The 16,251-nt window shown below is 63.1% G+C and overlaps 1 protein-coding gene across 3 annotated transcripts in view; it reads right to left on the reverse strand.

The window, feature by feature from the left end:
• Sh3tc1 (SH3 domain and tetratricopeptide repeats 1) overlaps window positions 1–13,446 on the reverse strand; it is a 42,587-nt gene extending 29,141 nt beyond the window's left edge. Inside the window, exon 1 of one of the 3 annotated variants that reach the window (XM_071614113.1) lies at window positions 13,364–13,446. The gene's annotated coding sequence lies outside the window, so the exon portion shown is untranslated. Of the gene's footprint in view, window positions 1–1,547; window positions 1,795–2,650; window positions 3,026–13,363 lie in introns of those variants that run through there. The other 2 variants (XM_027939816.3, XM_071614114.1) reach the window with 2 other exon arrangements.
• Between the last annotated feature and the right edge of the window lie 2,805 nt (window positions 13,447–16,251).

Consider the following 16,251-nt stretch of genomic DNA (forward strand, 5'->3'; position numbering starts at 1 on the left):
ATGTGAAACCCGATGGTCAGTTTATGCCAAATCCTTCCCATCCCCAACCGTCTCTGAGGGGCAGGGACGGGGACTAGGCTGGGTAGATGGGAAGGGGGCAGCAAGTCAGAGGGCCCCCAGTGAGGGTCCCTGGTGCCTGAAGAGACCCTTTCCCCTTCCAAGGGAGCTGCTCAACCCAGGAGGTCAGCGCAGGCCTGAGAACACCCCACTCCCTAGCAAAGAGGCAAGTGGACCTGGACCCCGGGAGCACAGAGTGCCAAGGAGGTGACAGAACTGTCAACAGTGCGGTGTGTCCACCAGGTTGAGCCTCGGCCTGGAAGGCTGCCCCACCTGGGGATGCCCGAGGGGCTCCTTAGCACATTCAGGATGCAGCTGGGTCACCCTGGCCACCTCCCCCAGCGCTGAGTCCAGCCCAAGCCTCAGAGTCTGCTCCCGTCCCCTGTCCCCCCTTGCCCAGCTGCCACACTGGCTCCTGCCATGGTGATGCCCACTGCCTGGCCCAGGTCTGCCGGGCGCAGGAAGCCCACGGTGGAGGCCAGGCTGTCTTGCTGCCCCCTGGTGGAGGCACGCAGAGGCACGTCCATAGAGCTTGACTCCAGCCCTTTGATGGGGGGGGGGGGGGGGGCTGTAGCTTCTGCCCCAGCCCCCGCCAGGGTCCTGGCTTCTGAATCACTTCTTCCTTCAAGAGCCAGGTCACTGCCTTCACTGCAGGCAGCGCTGGTGTCCCAGCAGCCCAGGCGGCGACTGGACCACCTGCCGGTGCCCTGGCTGTCTGCCTCCCTTCCCACCCGCCTCCCCGGCACAGGAAGTGGCCCATTTGAGGAGGTGCCCGGGGCCTCATGGGCCAGGCACAAAGCTGGTGCTCAGGGACAGGTCCCCAAGAAAAAGGGAAGGCTTCCCTGGCTCAGGGGACTTCCCGCCCGCTGGTGAGGGACGCGGGACAGCCGCACACAGGGCTCCTGCTCAGAGGAGGAAGTGGGCTCAATCTCTGCAGGACACTTCCCTCCCGGCCGCTGCAACAAGCAGCCTCTTCCGGCCTCAGGCCTTCTGAGTCCTGCCCAGGACAGCAGGCGTGGCACCCCAGAGTGAGGCCTCTAGCAGATGTCCCGTACTCCCTGAGGTCAGCTGGCTGAGCCACATGCCCCAGGCTCCGTCCAGCACCCAATCCCAGAGTTTGCTACCAGAACCCAGAGACGAGGTCCAATTTCAGTGAGTGGAGGTGCTCCGTGCTCCGTTACCACCCAGAAAATGAGAATAAAATGCCGCGAGGGGTCGTGTGGTTGGAGCAGGTGGCCCTGTGGCTCAGTGTCCAGGGAGCTGGGCTGCTGGCGGGAGATGGAGCCCACAAGCCCTGACTGGTGGGGGGCTCTGGCTGGAGCTCCCCGGGGCTCGGACTGGGCAGACCCCTAGGGACACCAGACCTCGGCTCTTTGCCAAGAAGCAAGCCGGAGGGTGGTCCAGTCCTGCTCCCTGGATGGCAAGGGAAAGCTCATGCCCCCCAACCCATGCCCCCCAGGGACCGAGGGCTGAGCCTCACGTGGGATCACCTTCAGCTGAGCTGAGTCCTGCTGGACAAGGGTGGCCCTCACCCAGTGCCGGGTGTCCTCATGAGAAAGAGAGGCAGACCCATGGAGAGGCCCTGGGACCGCAGGGCCAGAGCCTGGGTGACCTGACCACAGGCCCAGCAGCCCTGGGCTCCAGGGCAGGAAGAGCAGGACCCTCGTGGGGCCTCTGGGCGCAGCCTGGCCCTGCCCAGCCTGTCTGCAGCTCCAGCCTCCAGAACTCTGAGAACACAGTGTCACTGCGGGCCACCAAGGGTCACTGTCAGGGCAGCCGAGGACATGACCACTCGTCTCTTTCTCTCTGTGTGGCGGGGCTGCCGGTGCCCACGTCATGGAGTTTGTGGGGAGAGGTGACCTCTCACGTGACACGCTGCACAGGGCCCGTCAACCTCATGCTCCCACGCCCTGGCTCCGCCTACCGTTGTCGCATCCCAGACTGGGGGGGGGGGGGGTCCTAGGTCCCTGGGGAGGTCACCCTCGGCCTGCAGAAGGTCTCCATGGGGCTTCTGAGGCCACATGTCCTGGGCAGGACGTGAGGCTGGAAGGCTGGGCCCAGGAATTTTTGGTTGGTGGCCCTGGTCCAGCCACTTATCTTGTTCTTTGATGTAAAAAAGACCCAGGTGACTTCGGAGTGGCCTGGTCACACCCACAGTGGCACTGCGGGCTATGCGGAGGTGCTGCATCAGCAGTCGTGCCAATGTGGCCTGCGATGACCCAGGGCTGGCCACACTTGGGACACACTGGCCCAGAACCCCTTGTTCCTGGCTCCGTTCCCATCCAGACCCTGGGGGCACACCCCGAGGTCAGTGTGGCCATGAGGTCACTGTGAGGCGCTTGTAAATGAATTCTCATGTCAGATCACATGATAATCCCTGAGAGGGTCTGGCAGCACCCTGGGGGGGCCTGGTCACAGCCTCCCTTGGCCTACAGCAGTCCTGCCCCACCCCCACTGCAGACAGTCTGAAGAATGTTCCCAGAAAGTGGAAGGTGGGAAGCTATTCCTAGACACAAAGACGGCCACTGTGTGTCTGCCAACACAGCCGCCTGGCGGTCCACCGCCCTCCCTCCCGCCCCAGAGCCCGCCGTACCTGAGCTCTGCTCCTGAGACACCTCTCAGGCCCACCAGGCCAAGGGTGCAGGTGGCCTGTCCCAACTCTGCTTGGTGCTGGCTGTCCACGGGGCTGTCTGCAGCTGGCCGGGGCAGGCAGAAGCCGCCCACAGAGGCTGACTGCAGAGCAGCCACCACCGCCCCTGCTTCCTGCCCCACTTCCTCCCAGAGCCTGGGGCAGCAATGAGAGGCCAGCGCTGGCCGCGATTGATCATTAGCCCCTTCCTGGGTGGGTGCCAGGCCCTGTCCCCGCCTGCCCACTGCCGGTCCCCAGGCTCTGGGGTGGAGGCCAGGGGGCACCCAGGCTCCCGTTTGGCACTGGGATTGGGGAAGTCCACCAGCTAGCAGCCCTCGGGCTCTGCTCTCTGTTCCCCTTCCAGTTCTGTGCACGTGGGCACACACGTGTGGGCCTAAGGACACACACACGTGGGCACACACGTGTGGGCCTAAGGACACACACACACTCGTGGGCACACAGACACAGACAGTTCCTCACTCCTGCGCCCAGGTCATAGGAACATTCTGGGGGAGGAGAGGGGATGTCCTGCTCCTCAGCTGGCCAGTGTGTCCCACCTGGGAGACTGGCCAGAACCTTCACCTCTTTACCTGCCTTCTGGCTGCAGCCCCACCTGGGGTTGGGACGGGAGATCTCTAGCTGGCCAAGGCTGGGGCCATGACAGGGAACCCCTGGCCTGGCCCCCTGGGACTCAGAAAGAAGAAGGACTGAACATGGGCCAGCCTCCTGCCCCAGCCCTCTGTGCCTGGCCCTCAGGCTGGGGCTGGCCTGCACCACGCCCTGGGAGCACCCCCCATCCTGTCTCCCTCTGTGAGGGGCTGACAGTGGGTGCGCTGGCCACCCGCTCTCTGCCCAGACTCTGGAGGGTGAAGACCCCCGACATTCTGGCTTCCCTGGGCCTGTGTACCTGGGAGCTATGCTGAAAGAGGTCCTGGATGGGCCCCCTGTCCACACCAGGGTCAAGAGGCGTTTCCTCTCCCGGCCATTGTCCCAGGCGGAGCCCAAGACCCGGCATCCTGTTTGTCTACAGCTGAGCTCTTGGCTGCAGCCCAGGGCTTTTCCAGGACCCCCCCACACACACTGTGTGCGGGACCCGCCTCCTCCCAGCTCCGGCCGCTGAGGAAGGAGCAGGTGTGTTCTGGGTCCAGGACTTTACAACCAGGGCCCTCCTGGGGCTGCTGGATGGACGGCCCTGCCTGCCCGGCCTCCTGAAGCCCAGCCCAGCTGGCGTTCCCGGGGCCACCGATCCCTTCCCAGAGCCTCGGTTTCCCCCTGGTGGAAACCACTAAGTGCCCTCCCAGCTCAGTGGTTCTGACCCTGACACAGGGGTAGAGAACAAGCTGTCATTTGTCAGGAAGACGCCACAACCCTCCAGGTGACCCTCACCCTGTGGGTGGTCAAAACAGCCTGACCAAACATTCCCGTGACTCCTGTTGGACTGACCGGCCGAAGCCCAGCCCACGTCCCCACCCTCCCTCCCAGCCAGAGGCTCTGGGTGCTGAAGTCCAGCAGAGGAAAAGCAGCAGCTCTGCCCAGGAGCCCAGGAGGCCACCCTGGCCCAGAGTGCAGGGCCCTGCAGGTGACCAGATACCCATGCCTTCAATCACCAAGCCCCAAAGCAACGACCCCTCGTCCCTTTTCCCTCGTCAGAGAGGCCAGCCGGTGCTAGCGACTCTACGGGCCTGGCGGCCAGTGACCTGCAGGCAGGACCCGGAGGCTCTGGAGTCCCTGTCTCCTTGCTGCAGAGGCCCCAGGAGCAGTGGAGCTGGGCAGAGTGACAGGCCCTGGAGGGACTTGCTCCTGTGAGGAGCAGCACCCTCTGGGGAGCACCATCTGCCTGCAGGAGGCCACAGGGCCCAGTACTCCAGGCCAGGGGGACACCTTGTCCAGCCAGTGCAGAAGCCACAGCTCCACCCCAGCGCCCTGGACGTCCCCTAAGGCTAAAATGCAAGGGCAGGACTCACCCAGGACGGGAGCACGGTTCACCTGGGAGGTGGCCTCCGAGTCCCACCAGGACACAGGAAAGGCCTTTGCCAGCAGGGCCTCCTGCAGGGGCCCATGTGGCTTTGAGCTGCCCCGGCACACTCGGGGCCTCCTCCAGGGCACACTCCTGCCGTCCCATCTCGCCTGGTCCTCCACCTGGAGCACGCTCAGAGGTTTCCTCAGAGACGGACTTGCCAGACTGGGAGCACCGGGAAGGGACCAAACCTGTCCCTAATCTATCCTGTGGGGAAGCCCCAGCCACCACCAGGGCCCAGTTATGGCCTCCAAAGTCCCTAGTCAAGCCCTTAGCTGTGGCTTCCTGGGGACCCCTTCGGTGGACCCTCCTGCCCTCAGTCGGCTTGGGGTCTACCCTGCCCGTGTGCAGCAGGTTCCCTCCTGTGGAGGGCCCAGTGGCCGAGCACCCCCAGGGGCTCCCCAGACAGGGGCCAGTGCTGCAGTCCAGCCCTAGGAGCAAGGCAGGTGGGGTGCCCGTCCCCCTCCTGTTGCAGAGGGCTCTTGTGTTTGTGTTCTGAGTCCAGTAGGGAAAACAGTGACCACTGTGGTCAGTCAAGACAATGGCTTTCCTAACTGTGTCATTTAGAGCAGCGACGGTTCTCGGGACAGCTGTGAGCGGCACCCTGTGGAGGGTCAAGCTGGGGCGGGTCCAGAACCCCATGCAGGCTGCCGTCCCCCCACGGCCTGCCTCTCCACCTCCAGGCACCTCAGCTCCCTGGGGTTTGGAGCTACACCTGCCTCGTGTGACGATGGCCCGACTATCCCAGCCCTGCCCCTGGTCCCTACCCACCAGGTCCCATAGGCAGGTGGGAACAGGGAAGCCAGGGAGGAGGAAGAGAGGGCGAAATCCTAGAGGCTTCCTGGACGTGGAGGCTCCTGGACAAACTCTTAGAAGGAGAAAGACCAAGAGGGCGGGCCCAGGGCACCCCAGGGGACAGGGATGCTCAGGAGAGCACATAGCCCAGCCGCAGCTCACGGCAGCCAGACACACACAGGCCGGAGCCTCCACGGCCACTCTGGCAACTGGATGCTGGCGGCTAAGGAGAGGCCTGGCACGCTGGCCCTGAGGGCTGACCTGCAGCAGGCCATCAACAGTGACCCCAAGAGCGCAGGGCCCCGGGGAGCTCCAGCCCAGGCCTCACCGGGGCCTGTCCAGGCAAACGCCGTCTGCCGGGGCCTCTGGTTGTCCTTGAACAGGTGACCACCCCCATCCCCTACCCCTGTGGAGGCCAGAGAGAAGGTGCTGTCCTCTCTGGCTGTCGGGCCCTCACATCTCTGCCGTCCCAGCATGGAGACGGACAGACGAGGACGACTCCACAACGCAGGGGCGGAAGGCCTGTGGTGTGGTCTGAGGACCCGGCTTTGGACATGGGAGTGGGCTGAGATGACGGGGAGGCAGCGCTGAACCTCGTCTGGTGACAGGCCAGTGACTGGCACAGCGAGGGCCCCTGAGACACTGGCCTCAGCCATGCAAGGAAGAGCCCAGCCTCCACGAACAAATGGGGACAGTTCCCCCACACGCACCGGGAGGGGAGCTCCTGGGGTCTATGTGGGCCTTTCATTTTAAAGGTGACCTAAGTGACCAGCCCCTGCCCAGGTTCTGAACGGGGGGTTCCCCAGAATGGCAGAGACGCCAGGCCCACCTTCCGAGGAACACGCGTTCCCAAGCCCTGGCTGACCTGAGGTCGGGGGGCGGGGGGGAACCTGCCCAGAGACTGCCTCCCAGGCTCCCGCCTGTACCCCCTAGGGACGGTGCTGTGAGCCTCGGCACCAGAAGAGCAGGTGCCTGCTGCAGGGTCCACACAGGAAGGACTGGACAGCCCCTGTTGGCACAGGGGGTCTGTTCGTAATGTCTGTGGTTATCACTGAAACCAGCAAAAATGTGCACCGGCCCCGGAATTTCAGGAACTCCTCTGCCAAAACAAGGCTGCAGGAGTAAACAGGCTTCCCGGATGACCCATGGCCCCCGGGACCCGGATGAGTGGCTGGGCGCGGGCCCCAGGCTGACAGGAAGCAGACAGCACGTCCCAGGCCTGCGGCGAAGGGTGCCCTCCGCAGTCTGGCCGAACCTGGAGCAGCCACTGTAGTGACACCCCCTTTCTCCACAGAAGTCTTAACTGGGCTGATTTTAGGACTGTCAGCAAAAGAGTCCAATGTAGATAAGCTTCCTATTGTCCTGTCCCCTGTTTACTTGGCCACTAGCAGGGAAGAAATCAGCACTCCAGGTGCTGGACACCCCTCACTAGTTTTTCACAAATGTATCCAGTATAATAATTTGTGGAAATGTGCAAACAGGCCTCTGGCCTTGAGCTGGGGCTTCACAGAGATGTCTACATTCCTAAGATAAGAGAAGTTATAACTGGGCTCCATGGTCACAGCTGGCAGGGGACGGGAGAAAGGGGAGAAGAAGCTCCCCCCTCCTCAGGTGCTGTCCTTGAAGGGTTAACAGTGAAAGAAAAAGCTGCTTTTATGTGAACTTCTGCAGACTGGGAACTTCTGAGCCCCTCCCCTTACACGCGGGGTATAAAGTTCTGAAACTACCTGAACTCGGGGTTCAGGGGATTAACTGAGTCCAGCAAAACCTGGCTGCAGTCAAATAAAACTGTTTCCTGCTATCTTTGGTGTCCTGCCTCGTCTGTCCCTACAACACCACAGGACAGTGGCCTGCCAGCTGTCAGGGCAGGTGTGTCCCCAGCCTGGGAGATGGAGGACTCTACAGCCCAGCTGTTCCTGCATGACAGGGACCCCTGGGAACAGTGCTCTTCCCTGGGGTGACAGGGCTGTTCCGTGGGCAGAGCATGTAGAAGAGGGACATGGCCTCCTCACACCCCAATAAAGAGGCTTGGCCACAGAGCAGGAGCAGGCTATGCACTGGACAGCCCTGCGGGCCAGGTCCCCAAGGCCCAGCTCACAGCTCGCAGAGCACCCCATGGGCCACCCGACCTGGGGTTTGTGGGGTGCACAGAAGAGGCGGGAGTAGGAGGCTCCAAACGGGGCCACGTTGGGGGCTTCACGGCTGCCGTTCTCCCAAGAACACGAGAAAGAAGGCCCCAGATCACAGACAAGATCCTGACACCCCAATCCCAAGGACCCTCACTCCCCGGGCCCCAACATTCCTGACTCAGGAGTGAGAGCTTGGCCGGAATTCCTGACATTCCCTGGAGCGCAGTCATCCTGGTTGATCGTGACCTTGGCTTGTGCAAACATTAACCTGCCAGCACTCCCCACCCAGACCCCTCCCTGGGGAGCGAAGTCCTCCTGGCCGGCCCCTCTCCCTGGAGACAGGCTCCCAGCCAGTGCACTACCTGCCAGCTGGGCCCGAGGGCTCAGGCGGGTTCCCACAGCCCTGCCTCCTCACCCCACCTCCAGCTGTGGCCAACACAGGCTGGGCTGCAGGTCACCCTGGTGACCTGGGCCTGTGTTGGCACTGCCCGTCCTACCCCCTCAGCTGCTTCCACCCAGCAAAACCTCAGTGCTGTCTGCTCCGGCCAGTGCCATGACCCCTGCCAGCAGATGCCACCCACCCACCCCACGTGCCCCTGAGTTACCTTGCCTCGGTCCCCAGCACCGTCCATGCTGCCTCAGCCCGTCCCTCCCTATCCTGACTGCATCTGCCTGTCAAGGGTCTGCCCTGCCGACTGCAGCCCCTGCTGGACACCTCCTCCCTCACCTTGTCACAGAGTCACCTTCTAGGGTTCTTGCTCCTTGAGACTTCTAGAAGCGTCTACCTACCCTGCTGGCTTTGCCAGGGCTCTGGCTCAGACCAAGGGCTGGAGGCCGTACCACCTGGGCTTCCTCTCCATCGGCCTCCAGCCCAGAAAGACATCTCAGTGGACTTGGGCAAGGTCCACAGCCCCAGGAGGCAGCCAGCTCGGGACCCTTCTCCCCACCAGGTCCATCCAGCCGCCCCCACAACCTCACCCGGCTGTCCCAGGGTGTCCCCTGTACCTGCCTCGCTTCTCCAGGCCTCCCCTGATGCAAGACCAGCCAGTGCCCGGCACCCCAAGCCCACCATCCGGGACCTCCACTGGGGCCACACCTGCCTCCTCCGCGGTCCTCCAGGGAGGTGCTGGCCTGTCAGACACGGCATGGAACTCTGCAGGTGTTCACTGAATGACCAATAAGCAGAGGTGCCAGCAAGGGGGCCTGGCCGTGTCGGTGCACACAGGCCACCAAGTAGTGAGAGCAGAGGGCCCATGTGCTCTGGACAGGACGGCGGCCCCAGCAGGGGTGGGTCAGGCCCCACTAACCCACTCCTCTGCAGGCCAGCGGTGCAGGCAGGCCCCTCCTCCCCATACGTCCCTCCTGCTCCTCGGCAGCTGCTGGGGGGAGTCACTCAAGTGTAGAGGCTCACAAGGCATGGGAGCCTCCGTGAGGCCCAGGATGAGGCGAGTGGACAGTCCCTGGCAGCATCTGGCCTCCAACCCCTGCTGTGCCCACTGGGAGTCTGGAGAGAGGGACTGGGTGGCATCCTCCGAGCCGCAACCCCTGGGCGGGCAACACCCACACCTGCACCCTTCACAGCCCTGGCGCCCAGCTGTGACGCTTCCCAGGTGACATCACAGGGGCGTGGCCAGAGGGCGCTGCTTTGATGCCAGGCCAGGAATGAGCCCCCAGGCTGCTCTTGCCTGCACCCCCAGGACTCAGAGGACAGGGTGGCAGTGGCACACCTCCACTGGCTGGCGCGGTACCCAGGTGTGGCTTGGAGATGGAGAGTGTCCCGGAGCAGCCACCAGGCCGGAATCCCCAGGAGGGCTGCTCCTCTGCTCTGCCTTGGCCGTCTGCCTGGGCCCTGCACTGCCCCACGTGGAGACAGGGGACTCCACCAGGGAAGGCACCTACTGTCGTTGGCCTTCCACAGGGACAGGACCTGCAGTGGCCTCGTCCAGCCCTACTCTGGGCCAGGCCCAGCACTGAGCACCCAGGGCATCACTGAACCAGACACCCTGCCCTCCTGAGGTCTCAGCCAAGGGACAGACAGGCAAGGAGACGGACGGAGACAGACAGCTCAGCCAGGGTGGCCAACAGGGCAGGCAGAGGGACTGGGCAGCAAGCACCACCCATCTGCTGGGGACAGCCAGGGGGCTGCCTGGAGGAGGTGCTGTGAGCCAGCCTCGGAGCACGAGAGGTTCACCAGACGCAGTCCCTGGGAGAAAACTCCCAGCAGGGGCCTGGGGCGTCCGCAGGCAGCGCAGGAAGTAAGGAAGCACAGTGGACAGACTGACGACGGGGAGGGAGGGAGGGTTGGCCAAATGATTGATGGATGGATCAATTTTCCCTAAAATGATGAGCCTGTGTCTTTCTAAGGATGTAAGAGCTCATGAAAGAACTCCCAACACCCAGTGTGGTGGCACACACCTGTAGTCCCAGCTACTCAGGAGGCTGGGGCAGGAGACTGCAAATTCGAGGCCAGGCTGGGCCAGTTTGTGAGACAATGTAACATTTTTTAAAAGGGCCGGTGGCTCAGTGGGAGAGCAGTCCCTAGCATGCTCTCGGCCTAGGGTTCCATTCCCAGTACTGCAAAATAAATAAGAGAAAACAATAAAAGAGCTGGGGGTGTAGCTCTCGCATGTGTGAGGCCCTGGGTGCCGTCCCCAGCACCTCCGACACAAACACTGGGGCTCCCAGTGGCCTGCGCTGGGACAATTGGAACAACAATATAAGGTAGTGTCCACCCCAGCCCTGTGGCGGCATAGGTGGCCTGGGTCCACACTGATGTGAGGCCGTGGCTGGCTAACCAGGTGCAGGGCCACCTCCCTGTGGACCCAGGGGCCACCTCCCTGTGGTGTGGGAGCAGAGCCAGCTCCGCCGTCCTGGCCAGCACGCCTGCCAGGGCTGGTGCGTCACAGGGAGAGTCCTGCACTCGTGTGTGGCCTTGGTGCCATGTGGCAGGGATGACACCTCACCCTGGCTTCCTCCCCAAACCCAGTTGTGTGGGGACAGGTGTGGCAGGGTGGCACGGTGACAAGTGAGGACATGAACTCTGCTCGGCAGTCAGGAAAGGCTCTTCCTGGAGGTGTGACACCTGAGCAGGGCCTGGGTGCACGGCAGGTGTCGGAGGGGCAGGGAGGTCTGTGTCCTGGGAGGGACGCGGGCTGGACGGGGTGGTGGGGAGGAGGGTGGACAAAGCCCTGTGAATAGGGTCTGAGCCTCCAGCCAGGCCTCCCCACCACCGAGATGGAGGACAGGGCCGATGGGAGGGACCCAGCGAGAGGACAGGCGTCCACGTGCGGCCAACAGAGCCCAGACGAGCACGCAGACTGTCCATTCCTCCTACTGTCTTGAAAGATGAGAAATGAGGCTCCGTCCCTCCCTTAGAAGGAGCATGACCTGACCCCAAGACACCCTTTGTCACCTCCCAATTGGGCTCTTGCCCCGTGTCTCCTCCTCTCGGCGGTGAGGGAGGGATGGCTGGCGGCGCAGACCCTCCTCACCCCGTGTCCCTCGGCACACCCTGGGCAGCTGCAGAGAACACGGTGTCAACGGCCGGCAGGTGACCAGCACCTGGAAAAGCACAACTGTGTTCAACCTTTGACCAGCGGCCTGCCCCTGCCGGCCCTGCAGATTGCTGCGTCCTCTGAAACGGCAGGTGTGGGAGGTTGCAAGTCTCTGTTGACAATGACAACACCTGGAAGTCACTGAGGTGTCAGGTCTTCTCACCAGCTCCGTCCCGCCCAGCAGGCCGCGGTGGTAGAGAGGGTGGACTTGTGGGCCGGCAAGGAAAGACCTCGGGACAGCCGAGCGGAAAGAAAGGAGCCGCAGAGGACCACAGCCCCCTCCCACCCCTGGCAGGTCTTCAGTGTAAAAGAGCCCGGAGGGTCGCCCACATCCCAGCCCGGACGTGCCTGTGAAATGCAGAGGGCTGGGGTGTGGGACTTTCTGGATCATATGGGGGCAGGCACAGGGCACCAAGGACCCTGAACGCTGTGGCACATGTGAACCTTGACCCACCAAAGTTCAGAAGAACACTTGGAAAGGCCGGAGTCCCGGGAGGTACAGGTGGACAAGACCACTCCTCACCTGCCTTTTGGATGTGTGGACAGTCCATAGGAGGAGGAGGGGGACAGGGAGGGAGGACCCCGGGACAGAAAAGGACACTAGGTGGAAGCACAGGGTCCTGGGCAGGGGTGTGGGAGCTCCGCACCCTCTTCCTCCGCCTTCTGAACCAAACACATTCCACCAAATGAAACCTACAAAAGAGGCCCAGCCCCCGGACACCGTGGCACACACTGTGATCCCAATAGCTCGGGAGGCCGAGGCAGGAGGATCGCAAGTTCAAAGCCAGCTTCAGCAACTTAGTGAGACCCTAAGCAACTCAGCCCAACCCTGTCTCAAAATAAAATAAATAGGGCTGTGGCTCGGTGGTAGGGCCCCCCTGGGTTCCATCCTGATACTGCAGAATAATAATAATAATAAAGACCCAGCAACGCAGAGCAAGCTGGACAAGATTGGAGGGCAAATCATTAAGGCCCAAGGATACGGCGCTGTGGACGGCGCTGGGGACGGGGCCAGGCTGGAGCTCACTGCCTACGCTGACACCCCAGGCCACCTGCGTGCCCAGCCTTGGAACGACCCAGGAGCCCCCGCCACACCTCCTTCTGCGGTGAGCCTGACCGTCTCCTCACTGCCCTGCAGGACGGGGAGATGGAAAGAGGCCTTTGGAACAGCACCCAGCTCCAGCTGCTGCAGACAGCCTAGGCCACCCCTGCCCTGGGACGGAGGGTCCGTTCCCTCAGGGTACACCAATCTGCCCCTGGGCCCACGCAGTCCACACCCAGGTCCACACAAAGATCCTCCCTGCTCAGGCACGGCCCTGGGCCCCAGGCTCACTGTGCACCAGGAGAAACAGGCTCAGAGAAGGCCACCGCTTCTCCTCTGGCCACCAGGCTGCTCTACTCACCCTCAGGGCCTCCTGCCAGAGTCCACAGACTCCTGTGAGGGCCAGCCTTAGAGATCCTCCTGCCCAAAGACGGGCCGACTGGCCTCCACCCCGCCGGGTCAGGCCCCTCTGCTCAGGCCTGCTGCAGACCCTCCCTCCTGCAAACCCACTCTAGGGCCCACCCAAGGAAGGAGGGGCTGTCCCCTGCCACACCAGGGACTTTGGCCTGAGGGCAGGGGAGGGCTGTGCTGGGGGCTGGGGGAGCTCTGGATTCCCTAAGACCCTGGATGCCAGCATCCAGGGAGGCAGGCAGCCCTGGAGGTGGGCACAGCCTTGACCCCCACCCGGGGCTCCTGATCCTCTCTAGGGCCACCACACTGCAGGGTCCCCTGCAGCTGCTGTGGACATTGTTCTGAGCACGCAAGATGCTCCCACCTTACAGACAAGAAGACCGAGGCTCGGAAGCAAGCCATGGGCCCAAGGCACTCAGCCAGGAAAGGGAGCCCCCAGCTGTGGCCAGAGGCCCCGGAGGCCCCCAGATCCTCCCCTTTCCACGGCCCGGGTCCTCAGGTCCCAGGAGGTCGCAGCCCCACCTCGCACCTACCACCCCACAGCACACAGTCCCATCACCTCTCAGACTGCCCTTCTACTGCCCTCCCTCGTCCCGGCCAGGTGGTTCCAGGCGCACCCCCTCCCCATGCACACCATCCCCAGCCTCACCTGTCCCCACAGGTGACCCTGAGTGTCAGGCCCTCCGGACGCCCAGCACAGAGGTCTCAGCCCAGAGGTCGAGAACTTACCTGCCGCAGCACCGTGCCACCCAGGCGGGGAGCACCCAGGGGGCAGGCTCCAGGTCCTCACCTGCTCCGGCTGCCGTCTCAGCCCTCAGTCGTGCCGAGCAGCACCCTGGCTCCCAGGATGGCTGGAGCTGGGGAGGGGGGGGGGTGGAGGGCCCGCCCCTGGGCAGGGCCAGCCTCCTGACCTCCTCCTTATCAGCTCTGGGCCAGCATTCCGGAGCAGGGCGGGGAGAAGCTGCCCCAGGGAGCTCAGAATGGAGCTCCAGGCCGGGCCAGGCTTCAGAGGGGCTGAGTGGGGAGGTGGGCAGGGGGGACAGGCACCACCTGCCTGCATGGAGGAAAGAGGCCAAGACTGTGGGACAATCCAGTGCCAAATGGCACTTGTCCCTTCATATGTCAACAGGTGGGCGTCACCTGAGGGCCCACTGTACCCCCACAAGCCCACGGAGCACAGGGGTGGGGCCGCTGTCTGCTGACTGGCTGTGTGACACCAGGCAGGTTTCTCAGCCTCCCTGTGCCTCCTTTAAAATGGAAGAGCAGAGCGGTAGGTACCCGGCCAACCTCCGGGGTGTGAAGGAGGAAGGGTCAGTTAATAAATGTTGAAACAGCGCCCCGCACACACATCAGGCATCCTGGTGGTGCTGACTCTCGGTCCCCAAAGGGGGTTTGTGGGGGCCTGGGGGAAGGACCAGGTCTGTCTGGAAGTGGGACATGCTGGCCATGGGGCCTGAGCTGGACTTCAGTACTGGGCAGGAGCTGCCCACCCGTGAGTGGGGTGGACACCGCCTCTATTTCTCTGTTTTTGCTTCTGAGAGCATCGTGTTTGCCCCACGGAGCCCTGCTCACCGACGCCTGCTGCGATGGCCACAGGCCCGACAGGTCTCGAGGTCTAGGCACTAGGGCTTCCTGCCTGCGGTGCTCCTTGTGCACAGAGCCGATCTGGGACCAGGGATTGTGGCCACGCCAGGCCTCCTCTGCTGTTGGTGTGATGAGGGACAAGGGACGGTCTTCAACATTCAGAGGGAGAGATTTCACAACCAAACCAGGCATCTGGCTGCTCTGGAAGATCCAGAAGGCCCGGCCAGGTGGCGTTCCCACCCTGCCCACAGGGCAGGAGCTGAGGGCTGCTACTCCCTTCAGGAGGCCACAGCCGGGCCTGCTGGCTGACCCCTGCGGGGTCTGTTGTGACAGAGGCCCTGCGGCTCCCTCCGGGGCCACCAGAGCCCTGGATTCCCGGAGGCCCCACCATGCCTTCCCGCAGGTCTCATCTCAGCAGGCCGGGCTCCACCCTGGGCTGACCTTTAGGATGGCCTCTCTGGGGGCCCTGGAACGGCGCTGGTCACCAGCTGAAGCACTGGCTGGCAGGGGGCCTGCGCTTGGGCTCCTACCCGAGAAGTCTGCAGGCCTCTCTGGGCCTCAGTTTCTCCACCTCAAACTGGAAGGGGCTGGTCTGGGTGAGTTTCCGACAGGACCCGAGCTCAGGCATGGGAGCAGGCACCCCCTGCCAGCGAGGCTGGGGATACCATCTTCCTCCTCAGGGCACTGAGGGCCCAGGGCCACAACTGGGGCCCTGAGCCTGTGATCCAGGGTCTGTCCTTCCCAGGGCTCGCGCCACCTCAGTGGCAGAAGCTTTGACACCGCAGCCTTACATGGCCCCTTTTCATGTAGCTTCCTGGGCCCAGAACTCACCCCAAAGAATGAGGGCTTCATCGCTGGGCCTGGTGGGGACTGGCACTGTGGGGCCCAGAGTTACTTGAAAACACAAATCCTCCTGTCACCCCAATGACTTGGGAGGCTGAGGCAGGAGGATGGCAAGTTCAGGGCCAGCCTGGGCAACTCAGGCTCTGTCTCAAAAAATGAGAATGGCCGGGGTGTGGCTCAGGGGCAGAGCACCGGAGCTCAATCCCCAGCACAGCAAAAACAAAAACAAGGCAGGCGCAGTGGCACACGCCCCTGATCCCTGCGGCTTGGGAGGCTGAGGCAGGAGGATCAGGAGTTCAAAGCCAGCCTCACCAACAGTGAGGCCCTAAGCAACTCAGGGAGACCCTGTGTCGAAATAAAATGCAAAACAGGGCTGGGGTGTGGCTCAGTGGCCGGGTGCCCCTGGGAGAGCTGAATTCCTTGTCTTGGCCTTTTAAAGGCAGTTTTAGAATCTTGCTTAAGCGAAGAAAGCCAAGCATCGCTTCCTCTAGCCGGCCCAGGTCACAGTGGGGCCATCAGGCCACCAAGGGCCCTATGAAGCCAGTCTCACATTAAAAGAGGAGCCCATGGGAAGCAAAAGGTGGCCCCTAGGACTGGCCTGTCCACCCTGAGTGACGAGCTGCCCAGGAGAAACCAGGAAATCCCAGGTAGCGATTGGGCAAGAGGCAGGGAGCCCAGAGCCCCGGGGACGGCTGGCCTCCCCGCTTCCTCCTGGGTGAGCATGTTCCCCAAGGCCACAGCGAGACCCAGAAAGGGCGGGCAGTGGGCAGAGTGGGGACAGGTGGGCCGAGCTGAGAACTGCAGCTCCACACAGAGAAGAAGGGCCCTGACTGGGTGACGCTCAGGGCCTCCCAGGACCTGAACTCAGTCCTTGGGACTGGGCTGAGGGGGCCCCCACCACATCCTGGGCTCCCACAGAGCTGGGCCTCCATGCCCCAGGTGGACCCAGCCTCAGGGCCAGCAGCACGCCCCAGAGAGCTGCGCCCGATGTGGCTGTGTGGGAAACAGTCTCCCTGGACAGTCCTCTTGCCTCCTGTCCATGGGGACTGGGCCACCCCGCACAGCATCTCACAGAACCCACACGTCCTCCTGAGAGCTTGAAGCACCCCGAGGTGACCTCGCACCCAGCCCAATGCAAACACTGGGTCAGGACAGGTGTGTGTTTATTTATTTATTTACGTATTTTTGCA

Source organism: Marmota flaviventris, chromosome 7 (assembly GCF_047511675.1).
Source record: "Marmota flaviventris isolate mMarFla1 chromosome 7, mMarFla1.hap1, whole genome shotgun sequence".
Lineage (NCBI taxonomy): Eukaryota > Metazoa > Chordata > Mammalia > Rodentia > Sciuridae > Marmota > Marmota flaviventris.